Source organism: Pinus tabuliformis, chromosome 6, assembly GCF_031772625.1.
Source record: "Pinus tabuliformis cultivar Carrire ecotype Pingquan chromosome 6, CPIR1, whole genome shotgun sequence".
Taxonomy (NCBI): Eukaryota; Viridiplantae; Streptophyta; class Pinopsida; order Pinales; family Pinaceae; genus Pinus; species Pinus tabuliformis.
In genome coordinates, this window is record NC_142292.1 from 673,726,162 (window position 1) to 673,751,676 (window position 25,515).

Consider the following 25,515-nt stretch of genomic DNA (forward strand, 5'->3'; position numbering starts at 1 on the left):
TTCTCACCCTATTTGATCCATTCTAGCTGATGTAAGGATCCATAACCTATATGGGCACAATTTCATCGGTCTATGGATGTTACTCCTCCTGTTGTACCTGTTCCTGTTGCAACTCCTTCTCTTGTCTGTGCAGCTCCTATTCTTCCTCTAGTTTCTGCTTGAGCACCTACAACCCCTTCTCTATTTCTCTCTATGCCTTCGTGTGATCCTCTTGTCGCACTGTTGCCTCATAGCCTCAATCTCCAAAGTTGTTTTCATCACAAGTAGATCTGCTTGAGCTTGCAACTTTGTTCCACCTCTGCGCTATCAACACCCTCCTCTTGCATTTGTCGTATGCAGGTGTGCTACCTTCTGCTGCTGCTGATGGTGCTGCTCACTGTGATGTTGCTTCCATTTCATCTTGATATCCTTGCCCATGAAAAACTTGATGTCTTCATAGATAGGCAAGTTCATAGACACTTGATCGACTGCATCCCCAGTTGTGCTCTAAGTGGTATCTTTGACTCTGCTCTCCTAGAATACATTATACCTGTCTTGCTGAGAGGTAGAAGAGCACATGTGATACCTATAGACATAGAAACACTTAGGACAAGCAATCTGTCAGTCGAAAACCAAAACAAACTGGAGGACTAACATGCAACATACCTATGTGACTGTTTGTGAAGATTGTACAATTTTCACTAGGAGGCTGGGAGACTGACTGCCAAAAATATGCAAGGCATAGTTTGGGATGTCGGGAGGCTACCTCACTACTGGAATTGTGCAATGCACAATCCAACCTAGCTTGCTGAGGACCGCAATTGTGCAATGCATAATTTCAGTCAACAGTGACATGCAAACCAAAAAACTTCATTGCGTAGTTTCTAGGGCTAGCAAGGCACTACCTCCTAGAATTTCACAATACAAGCCTAGAGGTTAGTGTTGGGCTAGACTTGCATAATTTCTAGAGGTTAGGCAAAGCCTTCACTTCCAGAAATGTGTAATGCTAGCCGAGCAGGACAAGGTCAAGGCCAAGGCAGCCCAGACCCGCCGATGGGCAACTAAAAACATGAGAAGTCTGAATGCATGGTGATACTAAGTGTAAACAAGAGTGAATGATCATGCATGAAAACATGGGATGAGCAAGTGATTATCTCCTAGAATTGCGCAATTTCTGGGCTGAGCTGCTGTGCTGGGACAAATTGTACATTTTTGGGAGGGAAGCCAGTCTAACTGCTCTGCGCAATTCTAGAGCCCATCAATCTATCTGACTAATTTGTGCAATTTCTGGAGGGAAGGTTGGTTCCCCCCTAGAATTTTGCAATTTTCTGAGGGAAGCCTAACAGATTGTTCTACGTGATTCTTGAGCTCATAAGGTAGGCAGTTGATTTGCGAAATTTCTGGAGGGAAGGTTGGTTCCCCTCCAAAATTGCGCAATTTTCTAGGGGAGCTACTTGGCTAGCACATGGTCTAAGTTCAGGAAGACAACTTGTGAGGGGAGTGGAGAAAAATGACACGCACAGGCTGACAGGACAATGAAAACCAGCTGAAGCCTATGTCCTTGATAGTGCAAGACATGCTGCTGAGGATGGTTGGTAGGGAGGCTCCAAAAAGAAGCTAAGGAAAATTTTGGTAGGTGGTTGTAGCCATTACAACACTTGGTGACATATTGGTAGAAATACAGCTCTCTGAATGGACCTTGTTCGTGAAAAGCAAATCTAACACCTCCGGAAGTATTGTTCAGTTCTCTATTCATCTTGGTTTCCAAACTTTCTTGGTTGTAAGATGTAGCATCTGCCAAGATCTTGATCGGTCGACACACATTCCAAGCCAAGCCAACATAGTTGTTTCGATTGGAGATGAGGGGTATATTGGTGCACAAGCTTTATGGTCATCAGAGTTTAAGTTTCATCTCTGTTGTTGCTCCACTGCCAACAGGCTTAGATAGTACCCCAACAAAGTCATGCAAAAACAAAAGCATCGCTCCACTGCCAATGAGCCTGGTCAATACCTCGACATAGTTACTTGCATCACCTCTCTGCATAGGAAGCATTTCTCTTCTTTCGCCTTATTCATTTTCATTTTATTTTTTTTAATTTTTCACATTTCCATTTTTTAATTTTCATAATTGTGCATAACACTTATTCATTTCAGAGGCGGAAGAGAGATCCCAACTGATTGAGAGAAGAAGAGGTTGTTCCTTCAGAGAACTAGTTTGTATGCGCCTCTAATGTGCTTGTTCAGGTTTTTCCCCTCACCTTACTCTACTTGACTAAGCTGGCAAGGGTTAACCCAAAAACAACCAACTAGAGTAGGCGACACTAGTTAGCGCACAAGCGTTGTTTTTTCACCAAGGTTCACTTCGAACAATACATATTTTCCATCGACATATCATGGAATGAAGATAAAAAGTTATTCATATAGAGGTAGGATGACAGATAACCAAGTATTGATAACCACACAAGTCCTCTTGTACTTTACCCAACTTGTTTTAAGAGTCCCACATGATCCATGCGAAACTATCCTACAAATGTAAACAAGCAAACAAACAAGCTAAGAAAGCAGGAAGTAGAAGCAAATGGGTAAACAAAGTGTGTAAGAAAACAAACAAGAAAGCAAGCAACACACAAAGTAAGAAGTAAACTTGCATGTAATAAAACAAACTCAAAAGAAAACACTACTCCTACTCCTATGCTAACAGTGCATGGGTCATCTCACGTGAAGTGATACTTCTAATGCAGCCACGAGTGCATTGGTTGACCCATGTTGGTGAAGGCATGGTTCACGAACAACATAGTTGTGCAAACCAAGAGACGTGAAAGATATAACAATGAAGACAAACACACTCCGTGTTTAAATGCATCCAAAGGACGAACCCGAGTGCAAGTGCATGATATACAGTCCATGGACTCGTCATGGTGTTGTGTGACCCTGCATGAAGATGTTGAACAAACACACACTCTTGACTGTGCCATGCACAAAAACGAAAGAAATAAATACAACTTGCATCACACACGCGTGCCTGCTGTGTAAGATTCCTCTAATGCAAGAGCGATGGGATCGTGTAGTTCGAGTGGAGGAAACAAAATATGTGTGTGTGATTGACCTTCAATGCATACATATGAGTGATGAGGAGCCTCGGTTGTTTCAACAATTTCCTAATCGGAAGTGAAACCAACCTCAGAATGGCGAGGGCCTGACATAACCATCAGCTCGCACTGAAGTGCCTCGATAGTCTAGGGTGTTTCGACTTCGTCAATAGATAGGTCATCATAGCCAAGTGTCTTAAATGGATTAACAACAATTGAATCAACATTGTGATTAGATGAAGAGATAGAGTGATCATGACAACCAAGATCAGAAATTTTGGATGCTTTTCAGCATCCTCATGATTTGATTAATCACACAGAGGGGTAGATGAGAAGCAAGGATGTTCACCCTCAACGTTTCTGGAAAAATAAGATGAAAAATCAAGTGGATCTTCAACGAATGACTTGTCCTCTCCGCTGTCGGATGATGGATTGACATCTGGTGTGTTCTGCGAAAGATCAACAATGGGTGCATTCGTAGACGAAGGTAGACATGTGAAATCAGGGATGGTAGAATCATTGGATATGTCAGGAAAAATTGGAGGAGGCATGGACAAAGATGGATGTTCCTTTGCCTTGGGTGGATGTTCAAGCTCCCAGTAATACTCTTCATGAATCAAATCTGTCGATAGATCGATCCTCATTCAAAACAAGTGTAGAGTCTAGAATGGAAGAACACAAGACAATGCAATCGAGAGGATGATCAGAATACGATGTCGGAGGTTGAGGTACGAAATACATGTGATAACCCATGGGATTTGCAACCGGGTTTGCGCGACATTTGAATGAAGTCATGTTGGGAGGGTGTGAAAGTTGAACATATGTGTGTGCATGTTTTCCCACATCACTCTGCGGTGGTGGAGCTATTTTATGAGGGGATGGAAGACAGTCACTTGTGGCAGCGACCGTGTCTGTCTGTGATAACACGGCTCCATCATCGAAGTATGCTGAGTGGGGCTTGATCTTGAAATTATTCTTGGGATTGACCGATTTTTTAAGATAATATTTGAATCCGTCCCAAAGATATGGAAATTTCATATGCCTTTTTGGAGCTTGAAACTGCAGATCACGGAAGTGCTGCCAAAAATCCATAGGTGATTCATGCGGGGCCTTCCATTGTTGCAAAAAAAAAATTCAAGAGGTTCTAGATCAAAATGATGGAAAGTAGATTCAATGATATCACAAAACTGGTCAAGTGAGTGCACTCTTCCAGGAGGCAGACTGCAGCACCACTGTTGTGGGGATTCACGAAGTGTGTATGAAAGAAGTAGACTAACCTCCTCTGCATAGAACTCATCTGTATTCTCAAGGAATACATAAAAGTCTTCTAAGTACTCAGGCCAAGCTACATCACCTTCACCATCATACTCAAATTTGAACAAGAGATCAAAAACTCCCTGGTGATGTTGAGAGGTTCAAGATGCGAAATACATCATGGTGGGATGAGTGTAATAGAATCCATGATAGATGTGCAAAGGTTAAAAATAGGATGAGAGGACATAGCTTTTCATCTCGCCCTCCTAGTGCAAGAAATGTTGACAGTGTTGGACCCGCCAACATGTCAGGGGATCTCCTCGGTAATAAGTCCCAACTAGACCTCAGACTGTTTGGTGTAGGAGTCCCAGCAGTGGGTCGTAAGAGATCGCCTTGACCACGGTTGCATGCAGAAGCAAGTAAGATGTCCCTGTTGGTAGCAAGGGTGTGACATATGTAGCAAGTCAAGGAAGGTGCATGAATGTTCTAACACATGGAGGGTGAGGTGAGTGCACCCCTTGGAAACCTATGAAAGCACAGAGTTAAGAAGGGAACACACGAGAAAAGATGCATCACAAACTGGAAGGCAAGTAAGCTAGCAATCCAAAGTGATGGTTAAACCAACAACACATTTCAGTAAGATTCATACATACATATACAGAAAGAGTCTATACACACATGCGTAAGAAAATAGATACATATATCATTTAGAGTAAACAAGATAGTTGAAATACAATATGACATATGCATGAAACGTGTTGCATCTGTTATATTAAGAAGTGAAAGTTTCAGTCATACAATACAACCATGACCAACCACTACTTCAAACAACAGAACGTTACCTTCACTACTGCCTGCTCCTCCAAAGAGATATATCAGCTATGCACAGTGGAGAAGCCAAGGCTCCTTACAATACTCTGCAAGCTTTCTCTAAGATACTCCTATTGGAAGCTTGGCTAACCAAAAGCATCTACAATGAGTTATGAGGGACTATTTATAGAAAAGGGTGGGGTGACCCTTGACATTCCCCTTTGTGACTGTTCATCTACCCTCATGACTCTTCAACTACTAGATGACTGTTACATTCAACTATAGACACTTGAAATTCCACTTGACAAGACGTTACATACAATCTGCACATGTACCCATGTGAGACAAAATGGCTTGAGCAAGCCATGAAAGACATCACTAATACTTAGACCGTTGTGGTAATACCAACTCTTCGACATCCTTGTGATGGTTGATAGTGGTGAACTGATGCCAATATTGGTCATTCATGATGGTGTTTGTGTGCTCAATGGTGACATCCTATTGAAATCGAATTCTTGCTTCCATTGCGTCCGGGTACACTAATGGCTCCTTTTTCCAACTCGTCTGACAACATGCACATCATCGTCTTGAGTGCCACTAGAAAAAAAACATATCGGTGCATAGTGTCTGTGCTGATCTCCGAGTGTGTGTTGATGACCATGCAGATCAACTTGTCAAAATACATGTTGAGCTCCAGTCGGACTTTCTTCTTGTCTTCGTCTCGGTGAGTGTGCCAAATCGATGGGATCGCATGCGTGTGCACAATGAAATCCATGCTCCTAAACACCTTTGCATGCGATCGACAACACTGATCACCCTGTCTGCTCCATTCCAGCTTTTGTATGGATCCATAACCTGTATGGGCAAAATTTCATCAGTCTGTGGATGTTGCACCTCCTACTGTACCTATTCCTACTGCAACTCCTTCTCTTCTCTGTGCAATTCCTATTCTTCCTTGAGTTGCCATTTTATCACCTACAACCCCTTCTCTGTTTATCTCTCTGCCTTCGCGTGATGGTATTGTCGCACTGTTGCCTCATAGCCAAAATATCCAAATCTACTTTCATCACAAGTAGATCTGCTTGAGCTTGTAATTTTGTTCCGCCTATGTGCTTTCAACAAGCCTCCTCTTGCATTTGTTGCATGCAGATGTGCTAACTTTTGCTGCTACTGATGGTACTTCTTGCTGTGACGCCACTGCCATTTCATCGTGATATCCTTGCCCATGAACAACTTGATGCATTCATAGATAGGAAAGTTCATAGACACTTGATCGACTTCATCCCCAGTTGTGCTCTAAGCGATGTCTTCAACTCTTCTCTTCTAGAAGCCATTGTACCTGTTCTGTTGAGAGGAAGATGAACACTTGTGATACCTGGAGACATAGAAACACTCATGACAAGCAATCTTTCAGTTGAAAACCAAAACAAACTCAACGATTGACATGCAACATACATGTGTGACTGTCTATGAAGATTGCGCAATTTTCACCCGGAGGCTGGGAGACTGACTACCAAAATTGTGCAAGGCACGGTTCGGGCTGTTAGGAGGCTGATTAACTGCTGGAACTGTGCAATGCACATTCTAGCCTAGATTGCTGAGGACCAAAAATGCACAATGCGCAATTTCAGTCAACACTAAGATGCAAACCAGCAAACTACATTGCGCAGTTTCTGGGGCCAGTAAGGCACTTCCTCCCATAATTGCAATGCAAGACTGGAGGTTAGCTCTGGGCCAGAATTATGTAATTTTTGGAGGGAAGGCAAAGCCTTTACTTCCAGAAATGCGCAATGCTAGCCGAGAAGGACAAGGTCTAGGGAAAGGCAGCCCAGACTCGCCGACGAGCGACTGAAAACATAAGAAATCTGAATGCATGGTGATACTGAATGTCAAAAAGAGTGAATGATCATGCATGTAAACATCAAGTGCAGGATTCAGAAAACGTGAAAACATGCATGTGTGTGAAACGGGTCGCTGCAACGGTGATCGTCGGTGCAAAAATAGTGTCATGCATGTGACAACTGTGAGATGCGAACGAAAACTGAAATGGTGCTTGTACAAGCTAATATTCATGCAAACGACCTCAATATTTCATAGAAATAAAGTAGAAAACACTCACATAAAGCGAAAAACCAAAAGCGACATAAATGCAGTGCAGGACATGCAAAGCAAGCTTACACCGAAACAACTAAGCTGAATGTGATGATGACTCCTAGATGCGATGTGGGATGTTAGAGCTGCAAGTTTGATGTGAGAAATGAGCTCTGCAACATTTGGTACATAAGTTTTGATAAGATCAGGGTCATGGCGCGCATGCCACAAATATAGGAAAAAAGGACACTTGGCGAGAGGCTTCTAAAATGATCTTTGCATGCAACCTCTAGCTACTAAAAATGGATCCTTAGTATCTAGGGATGCCTTTACATGCTGCCTTGTGATATTTCAGGAACAACAGTCCATGCATGCAAATCACTTTTGCTCAGTCCTGGAGGGGACCGGTTGACCTGAAGGCACATGCAACAATCTGCAAGCCTGGGAGAAGGATTTGCACAATTTATGGGCTGATTTTCCTATAGGGATTGTGAAATTTCTGGGATGAGTAGGTGACTGTCTCCCATAATTGCACAATTTCTGGGCTGAGCTGCTGTGCTGGGACAGATTGCGCGGTTTTGGGAGCGAAGCTAGTCTGACTGCTCTGCGCAATTCTGGAGCCCAACAAGCTACTTGGATGATTTGCACAATTTCTGGAGGGAAGGATGGTTCCCCACTAGAATTGTGCAATTTTCTGAGGGAAGCCTAATTAGACTCTTCTGCGCAATTCTTGAGCTCAGTAGGTTGGCCAGCTGATTTGCGCAATTTCTGGAAGGAAGGCTGGTTCCCCTCTAGAATTGCCCAATTTTTTGAGGGAGCTACTTGGCCAGCACATGGTCTAGGTCTGGGAAGACAAGACAGTGAAAACCAGCTGAAGCCTATGTCCTTGACAATGCGAGACATGCTGCTAAGGATGGTTGGTAGGGAGGCCCCAAAACAAAGATAAGACAAAAAAATTTGAGGGTGGTTGTAGCCACTACAAGAAGTTGATATGATCTTAAGAAAGAACAAGTACATTGGTTGGAGAAGAATTAGTTCGTCAAGTAATGGAAGATGAGATCTTGTTATAAATCTTACAAACATTGAATATGATGTTTATGCTAATTAAGGTCATTAAAAGAATTGTTTTTGTAGGACTGAATTGGTAGCAGTTGTCATATTAAGTAAGCTATGTCAAAGGAGATGAAGTGGGAAAGGTTCTTAGATTAAAAATGGTGGGATAACCCAACAATAAAACTAAGTAGAGTGAGAAGTTGAAGATACAACAACCAATAGATTTGAAAGTGGAGGAGAAAACATGCTCAAGAAGAAGTTCTATTGTAGAGAACATAGAGAAGAGAAGATACCAGGAGGATGACTTGGTATTGAGTGACAAGAAATAAACTTGTTACAGAGAAAATAAGGGCTAGTTCCATCTCACTAGCAAAAAAGGAGAATTCAACAAGAAATAGAGATGAAGATGATAACAAGGGTTGATAGGAAAGTCACAAGTAGAAGAAGAAAAGTTCCAAAGAAATGAGTGGTGACATATTTGAGATGGTCAAGTTGGGGAAGAACTCAATCATGCATAATAGTTGCTACAAAAAAGTCAAGATGACTAGAGTTATGAGCGAGAAGAATGGTACTGAACAAGAAGGTATCCAACAACAAAGGGATGACAACAATGAGTATTTTTGCAACAGCAATTGTGTGTTCAAGTGAAGATTGAACAAGGTCCTTTATTTTCAGTTAATTGTGAATTGATTGATGATTACAAGTATAATATGAATGTTTGCAGCAGAGGATGATGGAAAAGAGCCTTGTATTAGAAAGTGATGAAGAACAATAAAGTTCTTAGAGGAAGAAGGTGAAGAATTGCATGCAAAATCCAAAAGAGAAGAGAGTGCTCAAATGAAGATTCCAGAGGAAGAATTCATCAAAAATACTATGAGAAGACTAGGATTGGAAGAGCTTAGTATGGTATTTACAGATAGGTTGATGGATTCAACTTGTTGCAATGGCTTGTGTACAATTTACTGCGAGCGAGGAGGAGATCATAGAAGAAATGTATTTTTGACTATTAAAATTCATAGTAAAGGTTCAGAGAGAAGCCATAGTAGATCAAGTCAGGACAAACTTGATAGAGAAGTAGCTGAAATCAAATTACAACTAGAGACAATGAGAGGACTACTACAAAAATATGGGGAAGAACAAGGTTACAGATGAGAGTAAAATGGAATTTGTTGCAGATGAAGCTAAGATAGAGTTAAATTCTCAGTGGAGAAAAATCTCAAGGGAGTTGAGTTGCAACTATGGAAGGACAACCTAAAGTTGATGAATACATGTGTAGTGGATGAAGTAGGTGAAGATTTGATGAGGATCCTAAAGACAAGAAACTTTAGCCAAGGACTGAGTTAGAGGATGAAATTTAAAAAAGGAAAGAATAAAGGTATAGTTGTTTTTATGATGAGATAACCTATGATTCAGAGGAAATTTTTAGCAAATTTGAACATTTTGACAACAAGTAAAGTTTAGAGTTCGCAGTAGAAGTAATAGGAGAAGGTACAAGTTGAGTTAAGGATCTGGTAAGAGATTTGTTTCACTATGCAGGTGATAGTTGAGGAAGGTGATGAGATTCGCAGAAACCTAGAGAAAGAAGTGCTCGCAAGGTTTGGGAGAAGAGAACTAGGAAGAATTCAAAAGCCCAGAATCAAGAGAAGGTTTAGTGAGGTATCGTCTAGCAAGTTGGATACTTGTTACTGTAGAGGCATGTTGCAAATCATGAGTTGAAGTTGTTTGAGAAGACCAAATGCATATGACTAGGAGGTCATATATTTTATACCTTGGGAGTCAACAACATGTGCATAGATGGAGAACAAAGTTTGAGGAAGACTAGATCGAGGCTTTCCAATGTGATGAGATGGTCACATGGCGATGCTAGGAGATATTTTAAATTTTTTGTAGATATTTGCATTATGGGAGTTTTGTTTTTAGAATAAGTGGGAGGAATTATTTTTTGATGTAAATGTAATTTCAGTTTCCCATATTTTGTGAGAAGGGGAAACAAACCATCACTTGTGACTCTTGGTTACCCATGTTAGCTTTCTTTATAAAGACATGAGTGTTTGAAAAGAGAGAGGCATAAGTGAAACAAAAGTAGAGAGGAGAAGCTCTAGTGCTAGGAGGGGAGGCAGAGGATGAGAGGCCTCAACTATACATTTCCACATTGTAGACATGACCAGTTTAATGTAAATTGAATGTGATTAATGAGAAAATGTGTTTATGTGCCTCTGTGTGTGTATTTTCCTCTGTTTATCTATTATTAATGAAGTTGTTTATCTGCACTTGTTAAGAATCAAAATGTGTTGAGAGATGTGTCATGGTTGTAAGTCTTTAGGTCAGATTGATGCTTTAGCTTAGATGAAGTTTGAAGTTGGAATGTTTACCCCTAAGCGTATAAATTTGTAACTTCATATTGTTGCATAATTGTGGTTGATGATGTTTCTGATCTGTACATTGGTGTGTGTGTTCATTGTTGGTATATTGTACTATTAGAGAGGTGTTGTAAAAGAATTGTGTGTTGAGACCCTACAATCTAAAGAACCGATTGATGTTAAGATTTTACTATTGTGTGCATTAGTTTATGCACCTTTGGATGTCATTATAATTCCGTACAAACCTTTGATGGAGTAGTAATTGTGTTCTGGCAGGTGACTATGCATGAATTGAGTGTTTAGAATAAGAATAGAGCACTTGCATTAATACCTCTTTGACTAGTTCGATTGGTAAGGTGTATGGTGAGGTTTCCCATGTGCCTTTGTGGGATTCTTGTAGTAAAGTTCGTAGAAGAACTGTGTGAATAGTGGTTGTGTGTTTTTTGTTGGTGATTGATGTGTTGTTACAAAAAAAACTAGAGGACCTGTTTTGTATGTTGTCCAAAACCTTGCAGATTTGGTAAGTGTGAGTTAGAGGTAAATCCCCATGAAGAAGGGCATATGAGGATGTGTGTAGTGTTAAGGAGAAAATAAAGGCCATGTAGAGTTGATTGAGAGTAAGTCTGAGTTGTTTCGGCTGTCTGGAATCTGAAAAAAAAATAATTTTTGGGGTGCTATGAAAATATTTTCCAATGCCTACAGGAGCGCTACAAAAATATTTTCCAATGCCTACAACAAGGAGGCTTTAGCGCTGCGTATGAGGTTTTGAGAGCGTGTTTTGGCCTACTGGTTGTGCCATTGATAAGTTGAAGCCCATGTCAATTATTTAAGGTGAGAAAAAGGGTTAGAAGGCATGAGAGAGAGATAACATAACATTTGTGAAGGAAATATCCATATTCTGATTTTGACTGCACATTTTAAATAAAATTTCTGAATTTCCAGAATTAAGAAAAATAGAGTTATGCTTGTGGGTTTGAGTATCTTGGGTTATTGGGAGACATCCAGGGCAACTCGACCTATCCCCATCATGAGAACTTGAAGAATATATTCAGTTAAATGGATTTGAATGCTAGGAAAAGGTGGTGGAGTGAACTCATGAGGGAGTATGATTTTGGAATTTCGTACATCAAGGAAAAAGAGAATGTGGTGGCCAATGCACTAAGTAGCAGGCCACAAAACTTCTCTCTAGTACCCCTGAGGGTCATCTTGAGGGAGTTTGTTTTGGAGAAACTCAGATAGTTTGTTATCTCAAGGTTACATTAACACTCTAGAATGGGAAGAAAATAGAACCAAAGTTTGAGGGCTATGTCCTTCAATTAGATAGACTATTGATATTTCATGGGAGGATATACATCCCTAAGGAAGGGAGTATATGAAGAACCATACTTGAGGAGTCACATAGAGCACTCTATTGTGTACTTCCTAGTGTGAATAAGATGTATGCATACATGAATAAACTCTTATTTTGGGTAGGAATGAAGCACGATGTAGTCTAGTTTGTTTCCAAGTGTCTTAAATGTAATCTAGTGAAGGTTGATCATCACCACCCAATAGGACTTCTACATTCACATGAAATTTATATGTCTAAATGGGAGGTAGTTTTCATGGTTTTCATTGTGGGCTTATAGCTCACATCACAAAGGCATAATTCTATATTTTTTGTAGATGATAAATTGATCAAAAGTGCCCATTTCATCCCAAGAGACACCTATGATGTTACTGATGTGGCATGAGTTTTTAGAAGATAATTTATCTGGCTACATGGGTTACCCAAAAGAATAATTTTTTATAGAGATTCTCACTTTACATCTATAATTTGGAGAAGTTTGCAATAAGCTTTAGGGACTCAATTGAACCTGAGAACTGCATATAATATAGAAATAGATACGCAAGATGAAAGAGTAAATCAGTTATGGAAGACATGCTTAGAATGTATGTCATGGATAATTAGATTAAATGGGAAAGTTACTTACCATTGGTAGAGTTCTCCTATAATAACAATTACCACAGTTCAATTGGGAGGCCTCATTATCAAGCTCTATATGGGAGGTCATGCAAGACACCATTGAGTTAGGAAAAGTTGGAGGAAAAGGTAATAGTCAGGCTAGAATTGGTTCAATAAATGGAGGAAAAGGTAAGACCAATTCAAAAAATATTAAAGGAAGCACAATATATAAACAAGATTTATGTCGATGCACATAGGACTGATCGAAGTTATGAAGTGGGAGATCAAGTATTTATTTTTATTTGACCCAAAAAAAGAACCATTCGATTTCGAAAAGGGACAAAGTTGTCACCTTGATTTATAGGACCTTTTGGAATCGAGGATAATTGGACCAATTTCTTATCATCTTTTACTACCACCCCATTTACATAAAACTCATGATTTTTTTCATGTATCTATTGTACTGTATTATTTTTATGATGAATCTCACAAACTTGATCCAAGGGAATTACAAGTCTTAAACGTGGGAACTGGAATGGTCAAATTGTTATGCATGTTGGATGGTATTGTTCAATAATGCAAGCATTTCTTGGTGAACCAATTTAAGGTCTAGTGGGATGAGTATAGCTCAGATCTCTTACCTGGGAGGATGTGGAGACTATATGTTTTATGACCCCGACTCACAAAATAGAAGAAAAGCTAGATCAACGACTTAAAAATAAACCTCTTCGAGCAGGAAAACTTCTTTACATCACATAAATGAACAATTATTGGATGATAAAAATGATAAGACCTCCTTGTTATATATAGGAGTCTAAGGGGTCACAATATAATCAAATCCTACATAACAATAATAATGTAAGGGAACAACAATAAAAATAGTTGGATTCTTTGGGGCACAACAATAGCAATATGGGGGAGACATGGGAACAACAATAACAATAGGGGGCTACAATAAAAATAGCAATAAAGGGAATATAGTAGTATTATAGGGACCTAACATGCCCCTCTCCTTAAAAAAAGTGTTGTCCTCAATGCTTGAGTAGTTCTGGATAATTATGTATAAAATTCTCATCCTCCCATGTTGAATCTTTAGCGGGTAAGTTCTTCCACTTAATGAGATAATCTGAAGTTAATTGATTTTTTAGTTGTCGAGTTCTTATTTCTGTGACTTCTTTAGGATCAAATACGATTTTTCCTTCTTCTTCAAGTTCCGCTAACACTGTTTGAATTGGAATCTTATCACTGACAACCTTCTTTAAGTGTGAAACATGGAAAACTAGGTGTACTCAAGAAGATGTAGACAACTCCAATCTGTATGCCATAGTACAAATATTTTGCAACACCTTGTAAGGACCATAGTACTTGGGTGATAATTTATTATCCTTCTTATCTTTCTTGAGGTACATTTGTTTGTATGGTTTTAGCTGTAAAAATACCCAGTTGCCTACATCAAAACTTCTTCCATTATGATGTTGATCTGCCTATTGTTTCATTTGATTTTGTACCAAAGTGAGGTTATGTTGTTGATGCTCGATGTGATCTTCCACTGCTTTAACCTTAAAATTTTATCTTAACGATGATGTGATGGATGGTGGATGATATCCATAAAGTTCTATAGATGGGGTCATTTTTGCTGCAGTATGGAAAGAAGTGTTATACCACCATTCAGCTAGAGGTAACCACTTGACCCATTTTGTTTGTTTATCATATACAAAGCAATGAATATATCCTTCCAAACATTTTTTCACTATCTCAGTTTTCCCATCAGATTGATGATGATAAGATGAGCTATGAGCTAATTGAGTACCAAGGCAAGAAAATAATTCCATCCAAAAATTTCCAGTGAAAATGGGATCTCTGTCACTTACAATAATATTTGGGTTTCCATGTAGCTTTTGAATTGTTTCCATAAATGTAGTAGCTACTGTATTGGCCTTAAAAGGATAAGATAATGCAAAAAAGTGTGCATACTTGGTAAGTCTATCAACTACCACCATGATGACACTCTTTCCTTCAGAATTGGGTAATCTTGTGATAAAATCCATTGAGACCTCCTCCCAACACTAATTTGGAATGGCTAAAGGTTGTAACATACCCAAGGTATTAATTGTATCAACTTTATTTTGTTGTAAAACCAAACATTCTGCCGAAAACTTTTGAATATAAAATTTAAGGCCATCCCAAAAAATTCCTTCTTGATCCTAAGGTAAGTCTTTAAAAATGTTGAGTGCCCTCCTATGGCAGAGATGTGCAATTCCAAAAAGAATCTTTTGCTTGAGTCAAGAATTATTACAAAGATATAAGAAATCTTTGTACCACAATGAATCATTTTTCTAGCTAAATGTATTAGATGTACTAGGATCTTGCTGCAAATTTTGAATGAGTGTCCACAACTCTTTGTCATTCTTCCATTCATCCCTTCCTTCGATTATCCAATTAGGTTGGATAATATAAATGGCACAAAGAAATGCTTCCACATCCTCATCCTTTCTTGAGAATGCATCTGCAACAACATTTTTCTTCCCTTTTTTGTAGATGATTTCAAATTCATAACCCAACATCTTTGTTACCCATTTTTATTGCTCTTCTGAAGATAATCCTTGTTCGAAAAAGATTTTAAGACTATCATGATATGTTTTTACCTTGAAGTGTCTTCCCATTAGGTAAGGTATCCATTACTTTATTTCATGTAGTATTGCCAACATTTCCTTCTCATAAATAGGTTTGTGTAAATATTTTCCTTTGATGGGATGACTTTCAAAAGAAATGGGTCTTCCTTCTTGCATTAAAACAAAACCAATTACATTTCTTGAGGCATCACATTCCACAATAAAGGTTTTTGTGAAGTCTGGAGTGGATAAGACCATTGCTTGGCACGTTGCCTCTTTAAGATGTTCAAAGGCCTTAATTGCTTCTGGAGTCCAAGAAAATGCATCTTTCTTCAGTAATGTTTTTAGAGGTGCTGCCATTCTCGCATAATTCTTAAAAAATTTGTGATAATACCCTATTAACCTGAGAAATCCTCGAAGATGATTTATGGTTGTGGGTATTTTCCATTCCTTAATGGAATTAATTTTTTGAGGGTATACATTAACACCCTCATGAGATACAATATGACCCAAATATTCCACCTCATGTAATCCAAAGAAGCATTTGGAGGTTTTTGCATATAATTGTTTCTCCTGCAATAGTTTGAGCACCCTGTCAACATGTTGAACATTATCCTTCCAAGAATTGTTATAGATTATTATATCATCATTAAATGCTAACACAATTTTTCTAAGGAAGGGTTTGAAAATGGAATTCATCAAACTTTGAAATGTATAAGGTTCATTAGTAAGGACAAAAGGCATGACCAAAAATTCACAATGACCCTCATGAGTTCTGAATGTTGTTTTCATAATGCCTTCAGTCTTCATTCAAATTTGATGATATCATAAACAAAGATCTAGCTTGGTGAAGTAAATTTCTCCATGTAATTCTTCCAACAATTCATCAATGATAGGAATGGGAATTTATCTTTAGTAGTGAGCTTGTTGAGCTCCCTATAATTCAGATATATATGCAATGATCCATCCTTATTGTGCACCAATACTACTGGAGTAGAGAAAGAACTTTGACTAGGTTGAATTATACCAACCTCTAGTATTTCTACAACCATACATTCAATTTCACTCTTTTGGCCACAGGGGTATCTATAAGGTATTATGTTTGGAGAAACAATCTAGAATCAAATGAATAACATGATCATTATCACGAATAGATGGGAGGCCTTTGGGAGTTTTAAATACCTTGGAATGATTGTCCAAGACTTTTGGAGATCTGGAGAAATAGATGATTTCAATGTTTGAATCTCTAGTGAGCATAATTGTGCAATTACACCCCATTGTTATTTCCTCAAAAGCTTTGTCATGCCATTAGAGTTGATTATATTTCTTGGTTTCCTAGCAATACCCCTTAATTCAACTTCCTTTCCTTCCCAAAAAAATTTCAAGAAAATTTCCTAAAAATTAAAAGCTATCGTCCCCAAAGATTGTAACCATTAGAATCCTAGTACATCATCAACACCACCCATTGGAATGGAAAACATTGGACTATTCAATACATATTCCCCCATGGTTAGCTTGATATTATGGAACTTTCCAGAGAAATTTATAATACCTCCATTTGCAACCATCACTTGACACTCTAGTGCTAGATATAGGAAGCAATTCAATTCCTTGGATATCTTACAATAAATAAAATTATGAGTACTACCTGAATCAATCAACACTATCACATTTTTCTTCTTGATATATATTTCCAACTTGAGAGTTTGAGGAGTGATAATTTCTACCAATGCGCTACAAGATATGGTCATATTCATTTCTTCTTTATCCGAGGTTGGTTCCTGTTGTATATCCTCCTCTTTTTATGTTTCTTATTCCTTTTCTTCCTCCTCTTCACAATTTATGTAGAATAATTTATTCTCAGCACACTTATGACCTTTAGTGTATTTTCTATCACAACTGTAACAAAGCCCTTTTTCTCCTTTTTCCTCCAATTTTTTTGGTTTCAACCTTGTAGGTTGTGGAAGGCTAAGAGCAACAACACTTCCATATTTATAGTTGTGAATGGTAGACTTCATTGTTTTCATAATTTTTATTTCAACTTTTCTTGCCACCCTAAATTCTTTATCCAATGAATCAGGTTCCCAAAGCTGAATCTCATGTTGGATGTTATCCTTAAAAGTCACTATGAAGACAAAAATCCTATGCTTATCTGGAATTTAAGTTACCATGATATTGAATTTTTGGAAGTCCTCAATGTGCTCTGCCATTGAACCCTTTTGTTTGAGATTTATCAATTGGCTAAAAAAGTTGTTCCTCTTTGTATCCTCATAATGTGCTATCATTTATTCCGTAAAAATTGACCAAGTGAAAAGTGGTTTACAAGAACAAAGCCATCAATCCCATACAAACTAATTGGGTTCTAAATATAAAGATGCAATGAGTACCTTTTGTGTGTATTGCATATCATGGAGATAAACATATTGCTCCATTTTTAGTATCCATGCTACTAGATCCTTGCCACAAAACTTCCTCATATCAATCTTTGGAATGTGGTGGGTTTTAAACCCAACACTGGAGTCACTAAAAGCACAATTCAAATTCCTTTTGTTCTCCTCCTGAGTTTTGTGGAATACATTTTCTCCATTAGGAAGCATTTATTGTAGTAACTTTGTCAAACCTTCCTTCAAAACTTCCATGTATGCTTCTAAACCATTCATGTCACCTTTTCTTTTTTCTTTTAAACTATCCATGTCACCTTTTAGTTAATCTTTGGTTGCTCTTCATGAGAGTGAAATTTTTTGCACTTGGTCCCGTAATTTTGATATATCATGTTGCAATTCTTCCTCTTCATGAGTCATAGTAGAGCTTTTTGAGGGATTAATGGGTGTAAAATTGTTTTATTTGGGAGGAATTTTAGAACCAAACACTGATATCTATGTTTCAATATTCCCTTTGAATCACTTCAAACTAATTTTTTAGACAAAAGTTATGCAAAATTTTAAAAAATACACACCTTTTTCTTGCTTTTTAGGAGCTCAATATTAAATCTGTTGTATCTATGTAATTTTGGATATCCAAGTTATAAAATTTATTCTTATGGTAGCCCTCACATTCTTATTTCCAACCCCACAAGTCAAATATATATTGGATTCTTCAAGAAAGAGTTATGCCCAATCTCCCACAATGACCTGATTATAGACTAGTTCAGTAGATCGAACTTATACAAAGTGCCACATTTCATTATTTCAACATTTGGCTCTAAAAACGATACATCAAAAACTAACATCCATGAAATTTCAGTGAATTTTTACAAAATTCCAATTCGATGCTTGGAGAGAAAGTTATGATGATTTTCCCTAGGTCACCTATTTGAGATGGAATTCTAGAGCTTGCAAAACCCTTACTTCTTCAGATCATATCTCTGAAAATATAGCAAACCAAGATCTGAAATTCATACACAAATTTCACCAATATCTAGAATCCACATGGTTGGAATTTAAGCTTCTTAAGCATCGTAGAAAAAAAATTATAGTGAAAATTACAAGATGACAGGTTTGAAGAAACAAAACCCTAGAATCCAAAGCTCTAATACCAAATGTTATGAAAGCAACTCACAAAATAGAAGAAAAGATAGATTAATGACTTAAAAATTAGCCTCTTCAAGGAGGAAACCTACTTTATATTACATAAATGAACAATTCTTGGATGATACAAATTATAAGACCTCCTTGGTATATATAGGAGTCTAAGAGGTCACAATATAATCAAGGCCTACATAACAATAATAATACAACGGGAAAACATTAACAATAGTGGGATTCTAAGGGGTACAACAATAACAACGTGGGGGATACATGGGCACAACAATAAAAATAAGAGGCCTACATAACAATAATAATATAAGGGGAAAACATTAACAATAGTGGGATTCTAAGGGGTACAACAATAACAACGTGGGGGATACATGGGCACAACAATAAAAATAAGAGGCTACACTAATCATAAAAATAAGGGGAATACACTAGTATTATAGGGACCTAACAATACGTCACGACTACCCCTTAATTTTTTACCATTTGTGATGCCCATTTTGACCTAGATAGCTACCTATGTTGAGGCCCTATTTTTCATATTGTTTTATTTATGAACGCTATGTAGTATTGATGCATCTTAGTTGGACAAATGAACTTACTTATATAATTTAACAATTGATGGATTATGTTTTATTGATTAAAATATTTGATGTATGATTTATCTGATGCATGTGTTATTTGATTACGCTTTATCTATTGTATGACTTATCAGAGTTATGATTTATTTGATGTAAGATTTACTTCCATCATACTGATGTTAATTGTAAAAACAATTGTGGGTATGTGGATACCAAACCTAATAAAATGAAAACTAACTTGTGACTTGGAAGGGACTATGTGATAGCTAAGATCCAAGCTAGTGACTCGGGGACAAATGGTATGATGTACATTATTCTATTATGTTTATTATCTACTTGATATGCATTATTATAACATGGGGTAAGGTGCATATTGTAGGTGATAGGACTTCCCAATTGGATTATTCGAGGACAAGTATACAACCAACATTGTATTGTGGTTGATATTATGGTTTTGACCCTATTTTTTTAGGAGGGGTGGAGGCATTTCCCACCATGTAGCCTTCATGTCTATAATTGTAGGAGGTCAATGATGAAACGGATCCCCTAGATGTGTGATGAAAATTACCAATTGCATGTTGGGGAAGCTAGGTCGATATAGTCAACGCTTCCACCATCCTGGTTCTATTAATGGTTAGATAGGTATAGTTGATGCGGTAGTATATTGAAACAAATGATGGATTAGATGGGAGAAAAAGTAGTTTATGGAGGATAAAAGGTTATAGGTTAGTTGGAGACTCTAGATGGGAAGTGGCATCCTTACTTGACTTAATTAATTTGACTACTATATATTTCTCCCTATTTTTCTATACCTTATTGTCAAAATAATACTTCCTAATTGCTTATATCCTTTTGACTTTGACTTCGGGATGAAGTTTTCTAAGTGGGGCTACATATAATGCCCTACTTGATCCTATTATCTTACATTATTTTACTATCCTACCTATTGAGTGATTGACCTCTTGTGCTTGATTCTAATAAGTATTATTAGTATACGTGAGAGGTATGCAGATGCTAGCTACATTCCCACACCTCACATTAATACACTAGTATTCTAAAGCTTAAAAGGTTGGATTATTAAATCAATGGTTAAGTCCGATTAATGGATAATCTTAAATAATGTTTAATTAACCTTAAAATTTGGCTTATAATTATTAAGTTATATTTGAATATGTTTATTAATGTTTAATTTGATTAGATTCTTGTGACTATGTAAGACTTACCGATATAACTTAATATTATTATTTTATTGTTTATTATCCCTCAGCCTCACAAGTTGTCTCCTCAAGTTTATTTTGGGATTAAATAGTATTATTTTATTTTATTTCATTTCCCTTACTTTGATTATTTATCTCCTTGAAGTTATTTTTGGATAATGCATTGGGAATAAAGAGAAGTTATGAGGTGGCTCAAAGTGGGTGAGATGAAGGGTAGTGGTTGACATTGATATTAGGGGGGCGGGGAGCATAAATCAAGGAGAAAGAAAGTAAGGAGGGAATTAGTTGTTTTGGTTTTGGTAGTTGAAGTGGGAAAAGGGAAGTTGGAGGAGGAAGTATTCTTTGGGGGTTTTGATCTTTTATTATTGAGGGGGAACTCAAATATGGGAGAACTCACAGATAAGTTTGTAGTTGGAGAGTGTTGGATCTAAATTGGACACACTAACGCTGGTTTTGGACTTCAGCTTAGAGGGATGGGGAACCTATGGAGGTTCCCTAGGCTAGGATGTCTTATATACATTCATAGTTGGTAAGGTGACATATTCAGTTAGGTGGTCCCAATAGGAGCATCACAACTGAGCCACTATATCATAAACAAGTATGTATTTTCTTGTGATTTAGTTGATATGAATCATTGTAAATCAAATCTTTTATTTTTATATGCTATGGTCAAATAAATTGAACTGTTGGATTGCAAATAAATGATTCTCTTGCTGTGAAATTTTGTGGTTAAAATTGGTTTTGGTTAGAGGACCTCGGTTGGGTCCTCACATAATTGAAAGAATGTATAAATGTACCTTCCACTTATAGTACAAAAATTAACCCATTGAATCCAAAGATCAAACTATATAAATGACATGAAACATTTCTAGAGAAATGTTTAATGAGACTTTGAGATACTTTCGATATGAAAAAGTTACAAGAAAAAAAAAAAAAAACAGAATAATTTAAAATCTAATTTTACTAATATTATTTTACTATATAATGTCTAAAAACTTACCGAAATAATTTTATTTTTTAATAGTAATATAAAAAATTTTATTATGCAAAATATGTTTCTAGAATAGAAAAAATACAAAATAGATGCAAGTTCATGGTCCATAAGAGGATTGTATGGCCTTAGGAGGCTTATTCCTCATCTTTTGATCCTTCATACATAATAAACAAATATTATACTTGTGTAAACTATAATAAAGGATCCTACCAAAAAGGTTAATTTTACCTCCATTACATCCTCAATGATATTAGTCATCTATTATAATAACTTTAGGGTTAGGATGATGGCAGAAGGTGCGATGGGGTCTATGGTTTGTGGTTGTTTTGGCTCTTATTTTCCTTCTATCATCGCGTTCCAGGGCATGACATCCCTCTCTATGTTGGTTCCATTGAGGGGTGTTGTGCCTCCTGGTCTCCTACATTGCATGAACTACCTTTCCTAATGGCCTTTCATTTAGTGAATCACACTTCCACTTGTTGTGTTGGCTTAATTACTTCCAAAGAACCATGAAAATACGAGCGGAATATGGAGAAAATGGTCCCCCTTCCATGACATAAACAATTTTAACCTCTTTCAACATTTGAAATCAAAATTTGATTTATCTTATTGGGCAGGCTTGTGGTGCAAGGGGCATTTACGAAGCACAAAAGGGGATATTTTCATGTCATCTTCCCTATTCTATTTTTATTCAAATTTACACTCTATTTTGTGGTTGTTTGTAAGGGCTGCAACAAATCCTCCTTCCTTTACTTTGTTGGATTTATCAAATAGACCTCACCAACTTTCCTGGCCTAGGAATTTTGCTTTTGAGGAAGAGAATAAACATAACTATCTATTCTAGATTTTTGTTAGAAATACAAAGGGGCAGACATCAGTTTTTTGAACAAAAATATCAACCTCTTTTTTTTCTATGAAGCAATCTATTGTAGATAAATTGTGTCTTCCTGCAAACCTCTTATGTCTGTAAGATGAAGGCAACATTCTTCAAGATTCAAATAAGCTTAAGGACTATGGTATCATAAGAAATTCCTCCATAATCCTGACCTCAAGGTTGCATGGGGTTGCTCAAGGTGCTAGGATGTTTGCTAGAAAAATGTTTCCTTTCAAGGAAGTTGTGCAAGGGAAGTTATCATCCATGAAAAAACTAAGTCAAAACCTTCTAGGACCCTAAATTGTAGATCAAGTGGAGTATAATCCTATTATGGAAGTAAATCTTCCTGAGGCATATTCTCTGTTTTCTGTCCTCCATTCGAAGCTATTATTTGACGATTTAATGGTTAAAATAGAAGCTTTATACAAGCGGGTTTTATCTATATGGACACCCAATTTGTTGACACATAATCCTCATGATTGGGTGAATATAATGTAAATAGATAAATAAATAATATGAACAGTCATTGGGAGATGAACTGAACAATCTCTCCCTCATGTATTTAATGAAGACCTACCTGAAGGAATAAACATGAATCAATTTTTGGTTGAGGAGTTACTGCCTGGCCTGTCATGTTATTAGAGCCAGCTCCTTTTTTAGCTTTTATGTCCTTTGTAACTCCCTATTTTGCTCCTCTGCTCTCCATTTAAAAGCATTGTCCATACAATGTGTTGCTCCATTCAAAAGCGTTGTCCATACAATGCACTGCTCCATTCAAAAATGTTGTCCATACTACCATTTTCCCTGTCTAATGTCTGTCCCAATTGCTATTTTTGTAGCCTGAACGCTACTCCATGCAGTAGCCTGAAAGCTGCTCCACGCTGTGACCAGAACGTTGCTCCATGCAGTAGCCTGAACACTGCTCCACGCAGTGACCTGCTATCGTTTCTTTTTGCCTGATAAGACTCGCGAGTTGGAGAAGATCCGCAACCGATTCCTAACTTGTCCAATGTTTTCACAGTGTTTGAAATGAAAACGTTGGTAGCTGCAACAAAAAATTTTCATGATAAGAACAAGCGTGGTGACGGAAGATTTGGCGTTGTGTACAAGGGAACTACTCGAGATGGAACCGTAATCCTGCATGCTTGATAACCTGCATGCGAGAATCAAAGCACACCTGCGTGCTTCATTGTGTGATAGCGTGCTTCATTGCGTGATAGCATGCTTCATTGCGTGATAGCATGCGTGTGAGAATCAAAGCTTCTGCACGTGAAAGGGTTGATGCGGAAGTTTTGGCATACACGTTGAAGTTACTGACATGGTATGTGATGCTTTTCCATATATGTGATGCTTTTAATGGGCATATATTACATTATATAAAATTACCATTGGGGTATATGGAAGATATATGTTGGAGCCTTTCATTTAGTTCTCACATAAACAATGAGGTGAGGGAAATATGTTGCATAAAGGTGTAGCGTGAGGTATTGGCGTCCATATTGGTATATGAGGAAGAGATTTGAAATATTTTGAGAATGCCTAGCTAATTTATGTTTTATATTTTCATTAAAGACAAAGACAGTACATGGAGAGAATGCCCTTTTGAAATGTAAAAAATTACCACCAAAAGTACAATTTTACTGTATATTGGCAGAAGTATTTTTCTATCAGCAGGAGTTTTTTTTACAGAATGCATTCAATCATATCCATGGTGGGAATAGTTCTCACTGGCAAGGAGAACTATCCTGAATGGTCCTAGATGATAAAACACACCCTCACTTTCAATGAGTTGTGGAAAGGAGTGTGTGTCGGAGACGAAGACAATGAACCAGTATAGCCTACCTCAAACAAAGAGCTCGTCATTTAGGAAAACAAGAACAACAAAGCTTATGCATTAATCGCAGCATCTGTAAATGAAGAGGTGAGTTGCCATATTTCATCATATTCAACTGCCTTTGAAGCCTTACAAAAGCTGAAAGAACTCTATGACTCACATTCTGCACTTGAAGTTGTTCAACTCATGATTAAACTCTTCACTCTTGAACTACAAAATAATGATCCTCTTGCTCTTACATCTGAAGTAAAGTCTATAATGCATGATATCAAATCCATTAAGGTTGAATTGGATATTCCTCTTATAACTTTTCTCAAGGCACTTTATCCTACTTACTCCAATCATCTTGAGTCATTGCAAGCAAATGGAAATCTCAAGGATATCACCTTTGACTCTCTTGTGAAAAAGTTTGCTAAAAGAGAGAAAGCTTTTGGAAAGAAGACATCCCCTGAATCTTCTGAAGAGGCTGTGTGCCTTGATCACAAAGAAAAGCATCCTACTCAAGATTCTTTAAGAGGAAGAGGTGGTCAAAGAGGAAGAGGAAGATATTTCAGAGGCAGGGGGGCAGACATTCTCAAGGAGAAAAGGCAGATTTGCACTGCATTCGCTGTAAAAGAAATGGATCACGAGCATCTGACCACTCACTTGTCATGAGGGGAATAGAAGAAGAAAGGCTTCTCAAGCTGCAAGGAACCTCTGCTCGTGCACAACATTTCTCATACAATTCTCATCATGAAGAAGGTACACTTACATCAAGTTTATTATGGCATGCTAGATTTGGACATTTGAACTATGACAGTCTCCGCTTGTTGAAGAAAAATGGTGTTGCTGGTTCGCCTACAATTCCTAGGAAACTTAAGCAATGTGATGCTTGCATTCTAGGAAAGCATAGCAAACAGTCTTTTCATGATTCACATTCAAGAGCACATAGAAAACTTGAACTCATTCATTCAGATTTATGTGGTCCAATGCCTGTTCCTCCTACAAATTGAAATAAATATATCATGACATTTATTGATGACTACACCAGAATGTGTTGGATTTATTTATTGAAGAACAAATATGATGCTTTTCAAACATTCAAGAATTTTCATAAATGGATTGAAAATGATGCACAATCTCATATTGGGTCTATTCACACTGATAATGGAAAAGAATACACATCAAATGAATTTGAAAACTATCTTCGCCAACATGGGATCAAACATCAAACAACTTTGCCTTATAATCCCCAACAGAATGGTGTAGCTGAAATAATGAATAGGACAATCTTAAATATGGTATGATCC